The 9,440-nt window shown below is 52.8% G+C and overlaps 1 long non-coding RNA gene across 1 annotated transcript; it reads left to right on the forward strand.

Annotated features, from left to right (window-relative positions):
* Positions 1–114: 114 nt before the first annotated feature.
* Positions 115–5,145, forward strand: LOC103349146 (uncharacterized). The gene is made up of 4 exons (XR_517348.4): positions 115–404; positions 720–854; positions 4,520–4,704; positions 4,909–5,145. It is a non-coding gene; the product is annotated as an uncharacterized lncRNA (long non-coding RNA).
* Positions 5,146–9,440: the final 4,295 nt, after the last annotated feature.

Here is a 9,440-nt window from a genome sequence, read left to right on the forward strand (position 1 = left end):
ACCACCCCCAAGCATGCGCGCACACACACACACACCAGCCTCAGCCACCAAAATTAACTTGTTCCCAAAGTGCCGGAGGCTGCAGCTGTGGTTTAAATTTAGCCCGGGCACATTGGTATGAGTGTTAAGGGGCACTCTCCCCCATCATTCCTCTGAGTCACTTGTTTATAACCGCCGTCTTGCAGGGGGGAGATAGGAGAGAAGACCTCGGGCTGGGCCAGCACTGAGTCACCTCCCCTTTTGTGATCTGAGCAGCGTCATTGCCGGTCCCGACTGTGCCGTGCACCTGACCACCAGCAGGTCCCAGAGGGCCACGGTGGTCCTGTCCCTCTTTGCCTACAGGGCAGGGGCTGGCCCAGGCAGGGCAGGTGGTCAGCTGCCAGCCCAGGCCTGGAGCATGTGTAGTGAGTACCATCAGGAGGGAGGCTGGGCTCCGAGAGCCTCAGCGACTTGTTCAGGTCGCAGAGCTGGCAAGCAATGGAACCAGGCTTCCAGGCAGTCGCGCCCACCTCTGCAGACCACGGGAGTCCCTCCCTCTCTTGCTGCTTTCCAAGAGTTAACAAAAACTTCCAGTGACCATAGGGTCCTTTACCGAAGAGTGGGAGAACAGGCGCAATTGGTTTATATTTACCAAATGTACAGTTAGTTTATATTTATGAAATGACTTACTGGTGTATTTTTGGGTTATGATGGGTCTCATTGTGCTCACTCCCTGCCAGGCACCCTGCTGGAATATTTATCTGTGACTCATTCATTCATCCAGAACCTGCAGTGCAGTGTTCTAGGTGCTGAGGAGTCAGCCTTGAAGGAATCGAGTGGAATTCCTGTCTGTGGACCTTACACTCCTGGACTGGGTGAGTAAGAGGGTCACCCAGGGCTTGGGGTGGTGACAAAGCTGCGTGATACAGGATTGTGGGGGTGGTGACAGGCAGAGCTCGTAACAAATGAGTGGTTAGGATGGACTTGCTGGGAAGAGTACCCAAGCAGCTTCAAACCATGGAGGGGTCCAGGCCGGCACCGCGGCTCACTAGGCTAATCCTCCGCCTTGCGGTGCCGGCACACCGGGTTCTAGTCCTGGTCGGGGCGCCGGATTCTGTCCCGGTTACCCCTCTTCCAGGCCAGCTCTCTGCTGTGGTCAGGGAGTGCAGTGGAGGATGGCCCAGGTGCTTGGGCCCTGCACCCCATGGGAGACCAGGAAAAGCACCTGGCTCCTGGCTCCTGCCATCGGATCAGCGCGGTGCGCCGGCCGCAGCGCGCCGGCCGCGGCAGCCATTGGAGGGTGAACCAACGGCAAAGGAAGACCTTTCTCTCTGTCTCTCTCTCTCACTGTCCACTCTGCCTGTCAAAAAAAAAAAAAAAATACCATGGAGGGGTCCAGGTAAGGGGAGCAGCCTGAGCCAAGGTCCTGAGGCAGGAGAGCACTTAGCTCATTCCAGGAGAGCAAGGAGGTGCGGGGGGCTGCAGCAGTGAACCAGGAGGGTGTGAGAGGAGCGGTAAGGGTGGAGGAGTCTTATGGGGCCGTGTGGACCTCTGTGAGCTTTTCCCTAGAGTGAATTGGGGAGCCATTATTTCTTTTAAACTTTTTGTTGAATGTCAGAGTAATGGAGAGAGACAGAAGAAGATGTTCCATCTGCTGGTTCACTCCCCAAATGACTGCAATGGTTGGGGCTGGGCCAGGCCGAAGCCAGAAACCCCATCTGGGTCTCCCCTGTGGGTGGCAGGGTGCCAGGCGCCTGGGCCATCTTCTGCCTCTTTGCCAGGAGCATTAGCAAGGAGCTGGATCAGAAGTAGAGCAACTGGGACTCGAACCGGTGCAAATATGGGATGCAGGCGTTGCAGGGCGGCAGCTTAACCTGCTGTGCCACTACACTGCCTCCCCCCGCCCCCTAACCCACCCCAGTATAATTTATCTGAAGCTTCATCCAGGCTGTTAACTTGTGTTTTAACAGCTAGCTCCTATCTTCATGAGGATTCTTAGCATGTGGCAGGTCATTGATGAGTTATAGAGGGGGACTGGTGTTGTGGTACAGTGGGAATGCTTGTATCACATATGGGTGCCAGTTCAAATGCCACCTGTTCCACTTCTGCTGCAGCTCCCTGCTGAGTTGCCTGGGACAACAGTGGAAGATGGTCCAAGTGCTTGGACCATCTGCCACTCATGTGAGAGACCTGGATGGAGCTCCAGGCTCCTGACCTGCCTTTCAAATAAAAAAATAGCCTTTTTTTTTTTAATTAAAGAAGAGGTTATGTACAAGAACCAGGTGGAAATTATGGAACTGGGAAATACAGTAACAGGTAAGAACTTGGTGGATGGTCTCAATAGGACAGGGGAGAAGACAGAGAAATAAATAGTAGTGCCCTTGAGAACAGATTAGTAGAATTTACCGAATCTGATCAACAGAGATAGAACAGCAGGGGCCCATGGGGCAATGACAAAGACCCAACATTTGTGCTGTGATCCTGAGAGCAGAGGAAACGGCGGAACTGAAGAGTCACTGAAGTACTAATAGATGGACACTTCTACCATTTCATTAAGACAGACCGTCAGCTTCAAGAAGCTAAGCAAACTCTGGACAGGATACACTCAAAGAAATCCATGCCAAAGCATATCTTAATGAAACTTCTCAAAACCAAAGACAAAGAGAAATTTTGAAAGCAGCCAGAGAGAAATAATACATTGTTATGGGGCAGGGAGTTTGGGAGAACGCCAGTTCAAATGACAGTGGACTTCTCATCAGAACCACGGAGGACAGGAGGAGGCAATACAACATTTTCCAAGAGCAGAAAGAACTATGAATTTTTTTTAAGATTTTATTTATTTGAAAGCAGAGTTAGAGAGAAGCAGAAGCAGAGAGAGAGGTCTTCCATCTGCTGGTTCACTCCCCACAATGTGGCCACAATGGCCAGAGCTGGGCCGATTCGAAGCCAGAAGCCAGGAGTCAGGAGCTTCTTCTGGGTCTCCCATGCAGGTACAGGGGCCCAAGCGCTTGGGCCATCCTCTGCTTTCCCAGGCCATAGTAGAGAGCTGGATTGGAAGTGGAGCAGCCGGGACTCAAACTGGTGCCCATATGGGAAGCTGGCAGTGCAGGCAGTAGCTTTACACCACAGTGCTGGCCCCTCAACCAGAAATTCTATATCCAGTGAAACTTTTTCAGGAAACAAGATAAAACAGTCCTAAAGGTATTACAGGAAAAAATCTAGGAGCTAACAAATGAATTCAGAATGTTAAAAGGTAAGATCAAACTACAAAAAATAAGTTGCATTTATATTTACTACCTTTGAACCTTTAGAAACTGAAATTTTTAAAAAGATTTATGTATTTATTTTGAAAGAGTTACAGAGAGCGAGAGGGAGAGAGAAGAGATCCTCCATCTGCTGGTTCACTCCCCCAGATGGCTGCAGTGGCCAGGACTGGCCCAGGCTGAAGCCAGGAGCCAGGAGCTTCTTCTGGGTCTCCCATGTGGGTGCAGAGGCCCAAGCACTTGGACCATCCTCCGCTGCTTTCTCAGGTGCATTAGCATGGAGCTGGATTAGAAGTGGAGCAGCCAGGACTTGAACTGGCGCCCATATGGGATGCTGGCATTGCCGGCAGTGGCTTTACCTGTTCTGCCACAATGCTAGCCCCTGAAGTATAGATTTACTTCAAGGATAACCTTATTCTATACATGGAAAGGCACAGGCCCCATAATGCTTAGAGTAATCATGACAAGAATAAAATTAGAGAGCTCACTTACCTGATATTAAGGCTTTCTTTATATCGACAGCAATCAAGATTGCCAGGTATCAGAAGAGGAATGGAACATAGACTAATGGTAGCAAGAAGTAGTTACAAATATGCCCACCTGATCTTAGACAAAGGTGCCAAAGCAATTCAGTTGAGGAAGGACAGCATTTTCAACAAATGGTGTTGGAACAGCAACTTATCCACAGGCATAAATGAGCAAACAAACAAATCTCAACCTAAACCTCACAGTTTATGCAGATATCAACTCAAACTGGATCATGAGCTTGAGGTGTAAAATATCTCAAACAGTGTTGAAAAAGAAGAACAAAGTTGAGGGTCTCCTACTTCTTTATTTCAGGACTTACCACAAAGATATAATAATCCAAACAGTGTGGTACTGGCATGAAAACAGACACACAGACCAGTGGAAGGGACTAGAGAGTCTATAAATAAACTCTGCCATTCACAGCTGCTGTGGTTTGAATGCGCGTTGTCCCCTCTGAAAGTCATGCTGGATTTAAATCCCCACTGTGAGCTATTCAGAGGCCGGAAATCCAGCTGTGCTACTGAGAGGTAGGGCCTTTGGAAGGTGATTGGGATTGGATAATGTGTCCATCGCATGGGGCCCCCATGATTGAATCCTTGTGACTTCCCAAGAAGAGGGAGAGAGGAGAGGAGACACATACTCGTGCTTACTGTCTCTGCCAGGAAGAAAGCCATTGCCAGACTTATCCCCTTGACCTTGGGCCCAAACTACGAGCCAAACTAAACGTCTTTTCTTTGTAATTTACTCAGTCTGTGGCATCGTTTCGTGAGCTGAGAATGGAGCAAGGGAGCAGTCAGATGTTGTTCAGCAAGGATGCCCAGACCACGCAGTGAAGAAAGAAGAGTGCTTTCAACACATGGCTCCAGGAAAACACTGCCTACTTGCAAAAGAATGAAGTTTGACCCTTCCTTTATACCAGTTACAAACATTAAAGGTAAGAGTATACGATAAAATCAGAAAGCTTTCAGAAAAAAAAGCACAGGGAAAGCTTCATGACAGTGTATCTGACAGTCTCTTGGCTAAAAAAAAAAAAAAAGCACAGATAACAAAAGAAAACAAATGGATAGCTAAAGCAGAACAAAAAACCCTGATTTAAAAATGAGCAAGGCAGGTCAGCTCATTTTTATTGGTATTGCAGGAAAAACCACCGCCTGTAACACTGGCATCCCGTATGGGCACTGGTTCGAGTCCCTGCTGTTCCACTTCCAATCCAGCTCCCTGCTAATGCACCTGGGAAAGCAGCAGAGACTGGCCCAAGTGCCTGGGCCCCTGCCAACCATGTCAGAGACACGGATAGAGTTCCTGCTTTCTGGCTTTGGCCTGGCCTAGCCCCGGCTGTTGCAGCTATTTAAAGAATAAACCTGTAGATAGCAGATTTCTGTCCCTCTCCTTCTATTAGCATTTCAAATAAATCGTCAAAAAAAAGAGAGAACATCCTGTCTTTCCTGTTCTGTAGAAGGGGACTTGCGCTGTCCCTGAAGGGCTGGATTGTGGTGCCTCTTTGCTAGAGTTGTGTTTTTTTTTTTTTTTTTTAATGAATTTGAGTGGCAGAGTTATAGACAGGAGGAGACAGAGAGAGAGGTCTTCCATCCACTGGTTCACTTCCCAAATGGCCAAATGGCCAGAGCAGAGCCAACCTGGAGCCAGGTGCCTCTTCCAGGTCTCCCACATGGGTGCAGGGGCCCAAGCACTTGGGCCATCTTCTACTGCCTTCCCAGGCATATTAGCAGGGAGCTGGATTGGAAGTGGAACAGCTGGGACTTGCACTGGCACCTGAATGGGATGCTGGTGCTGCAGGTGGAGGCTTTAGCTACTACGTCACAGTGCTGGCCCCTTGCTATACTTTGTGGCCACCCAGCATTGTCTGGACAGCATTTTCCTGATTGAAAATGCATTGTGAGGTTCACTCCCTCCCCAAGGGAGAAGACATAACTTGTTTTCCAGCTTGCCTTGGAGCTAAGGTATGAACATGTAACCTGGATCTGTCAATAAGGTACTCCCATGCGAGATTTTGGTTCAGAGGGAGGGAAGCAAGCATCCCTGGGACTCCAGTATTCCATGGATGTAGCACCGGGGGTGCTTGGTGCTGTGGGAGCGGTGGAGGCAGAGTTTCCTGTGTGTAGCCCGCCCTGTGCCATTGGGTCCCAGCCATGGTGTCAGCCACAGCTCCCTGGGGTGAGTGCCCAGCTGGATCACCTTGGAACTCAAGTCTCCAGTTCTCTGGGAGATTTAATTAACACCTTTGCACCGAGTGGGGCTCTGTTGTCTCCAGCCAACAGCCCTGGTTCACTCCTGGGTGTCACCACACACCCAGCTTGGTTTGAGTGGAGGGGGGTGGCATTGTTCAGTGCTTGGAGAGCATGGCTGGTGGCAGCAGGCAGACGTGGGTTTGAATCCCGGCTCCACCACTTTCTGGCCACCTGCAGGTGGCTCTTGCTCACTGAGCCTCCACTTGCTCCAGTCCTTAGCCATCTGGGAAAGGTGGGACGAGGTCTGGCCATAGTGTTTTCCAGAGGCCGTCTCGCCAGCTGGAGTAAGGCAGAGTGAGGGGCTGAGACGCTCAAGATGGGATCTTGCCCCGCAGGTGCTCCTCCCCTGCAGGTGTGGGAGGCGGCTGGATGCTGCCCCCCCCCACCCTTCACAGGCTCCACTGCTTTGTGTGGGAGCTGAGGAGGTTCACCCCGCCTCCAGCCAGCCAGAGCCTTGGGGGCACTGCTCTTCCAATTTACACTGACCCTCCAGAGATGTTAAAAACCAGCTCCCTGGGTGGTTTAGACAGCACGTGGCATGCCTGCATCCCCAATCAGTGGAATCCCAGGTTTAAGTCCTGGCTCCTCTGCTTCCAGTCCAGCTTCCTGCCAATGTGCACCCTAGGAGGTGGCGCAAGGACTTGGGAGGCCTGCACTGAGTTCTGAACTCCTAACTTCAGCCTGGCCCAGCTCCTGGCTGCTGCAGGCCTCTGGGGTATGAACCAGCAGATGGGAAGTCGCTGTCTCTTTGCCTAAAAGGCAGAGGGGAGACTGCTAGTTCTGAGCATCATTTTAAAGAGACCCAAGGAGAAGACACTGCTGCCCTCCAGTAGATCCAGGTCCCCTCTCCCTGTAGCCACAAAGTAGCACTGCATTTCCCCAGCCCCTGGCATGGTCACAGCGCTGCTGCAGAGAGAAGTGGCTGAATCCCTAGGACCAGTGCATAGTTCCCCACCCTGTGTCCTCCCTGCCTCGTCACTCGAGAGGCCCATGCTGACCTGAAGGCGCCCCTTGGTCAGAGCTGCTGCATGGGGAACGGCTGCCCAGAGCCACTGACATCTGGAGATGGTTTGTGGGCCACAGCAGAGCCCAGCCTGCCCACGGCTCAACACAGCCAGGCCCAAGGGCGCCGCTAAGTCAGGGGTGCCTCATTCCCCGTCTCATCGGCCCATTTTCTTTTTCTTTCTTTCTTTTTCTTTTTTTTTGGACAGGCGGAGTGGACAGTGAGAGAGAGAGACAGAGAGAAAGGTCTTCCTTTGCCGTTGGTTCACCCTCCAATGGCCGCTGCGGCCAGCGCGCTGCGGCTGACGCACCGCGCTGATCCGATGGCAGGAGCCAGGTACTTATCCTGGTCTCCCATGGGGTGCAGGGCCCAAGGACCTGGGCCATCCTTCACTGCACTCCCTAGCCACAGCAGAGAGCTGGCCTGGAAGAGGGACAACTGGGACAGAATCCAGCGCCCCGACCAGGACTAGAACCCGGTGTGCCGGCGCCGCAAGGCGGAGGATTAGCCTAATGAGCCGCGGCGCTGGCTGGCCCATTTTCTTTAGACAACGGTGCTGGGACCGCACCTCTACTGGGGAGCTGCTTGGCCCCGAAGAGCAAAACTGGGGAAAGTGCGTGCTGCAGAGGTGCCAGCCCCAGTGCCCACCACTCACAGCCCACCAGTGGCCTCTGCCCATCACCCAGCATGCCAGGTGCCCAGACTCTGGACAGTGCAGCTGATCTGTAGAAAGGCAGGAGGCAGAGCCCTGCTCTCAGGAGAGCGAGGCAGCAGCAGGTCCCGAGGGCTGGCAGTGAGCCTTGATTTCAGGGTGTCTCCTAGTCACTCACTTTTCAGTCCAAGGCGTGGGACTGGGCAGAGAGGCTGCGTCAACATCCTAGGAATCTCCCAACATGTCCGCCCACAAGGTCTCCGTCTGCCTGCCCCTGCGAGGTCCCATCTGACCTCTGTCTGTCTCCAGGGGTAGGGGCCTCATTCACCACCAGGGCCTAGAATTCCATCAGCCAAGAAGGGGCTCCACATACACAGGGAAATTCACACAAAATGTGGATGATGAATAAAACCCTGCACTGCTTTCAAAAATTGTAGGCACCAAACTAACCTATCTTTTAACTCCCCTTCTCCATGGATAACTCGAAGGCCCCTGTATCACCTGTTTCTGATTCAGCTTCCTGCCAGTGCACACCCTAGGAGGCAGCAGGTGATGGCTGAAGTACTTCGGTCCCTGCCACCCGTGTAGGAGACTTAGATTGAGTTCGGGGCTCACTGGCTTTGGCCTGGCCCAGATCTGGCTGTTGTGAGCATTTGGGGAGTGAACCAGTGGGTGGAAGTGCTCTCTCGCTGACTTTCAAATTAAATGGAAACACGTATTTTTACAGAAATAAAAAGCAGTAAGATAGGGAGGAGTCTGTGGACGCTGCAGGCACAGGTGTCCACACACCACCCTTGCTCAGGGCAGCGAGACGTAAAGAAGAGGCAGGGCCAGGGGGCAGCAGTTGTACTAACTTTATTCCCTTCATGCTTCTCACTCGGTTGCCTGCTGTCCCGTGCACTCGGGGGCTGGGCGGGGGGTGCCGCAAATACGTGATCAGACATCAAGGACCCACGTGCCTGGGGGTGGTCCTTCTGCCACCCCCAAGCCCCACCCTGTGAAAGGCCTGTGGAGCCAGACAGGGACAGAGGCTCAGACCCCAGCCCTGTGGTCACTGGGCTTGGGGCTTGCTCATCATTCTAGCCACTCCCCCTAAGCTGGTCCAAGACAAGGAGTGCCCAGGGCAGCTGGGGCCCAGACAACAAACCTGGGGTCTGGCTAAATGGGCTGGGAAGTCCAGCCCCAGAGAGTGGCCCGGCAGATCTCCATGGGTGGTGGCTGTGTTGCCCCAGTCCCCTCGATCTAACATCTGAGTGCTCAGGAATTTGTCTCACAAATAAGGAAACGTAAAAGCTGGTAGGACAAGAACCCCCGTCCACAGCGGCTCTGCCGAGGTTCTGTTATTGCTGCTGGCCTTGTGGTCGGCCTGGAAAGGAGTTCCCTCCCAGGCTGGCCCAAGATGAAGAGAGTGTTTAGCACCAGGGACGCAGAGGCCTCCCAGGGGAGGGGCAGACCAGGCACAGCTCCAGTAACTGTCTTGGTCAGTGCCCAGCCTAATGTCTGGGCCGTCTGCCTGCCCCCCAGGAGGGCCATGAACAAAATGGGAAACCAGGGCCTCACACATGTCTTTGACTTCTGCCTGGTGATGGATGGCCTGACCAGGGTGCCTGTGGCCCACTGAGGCTGCAGTGGGACCACCAGGTGACAAGGCCACCAGCCCCTATGAGTGATGCCAGGGACAGGAGTTGGAGGACCCATGGCAATCCTGCCTGTAGCTCACCGGGGGAGATCAATTTGGTGGTGGTAGGGGGGAGATGTGAACCAGC

This window comes from Oryctolagus cuniculus, chromosome 10, assembly GCF_964237555.1.
Source record: "Oryctolagus cuniculus chromosome 10, mOryCun1.1, whole genome shotgun sequence".
Taxonomy (NCBI): domain Eukaryota; kingdom Metazoa; phylum Chordata; class Mammalia; order Lagomorpha; family Leporidae; genus Oryctolagus; species Oryctolagus cuniculus.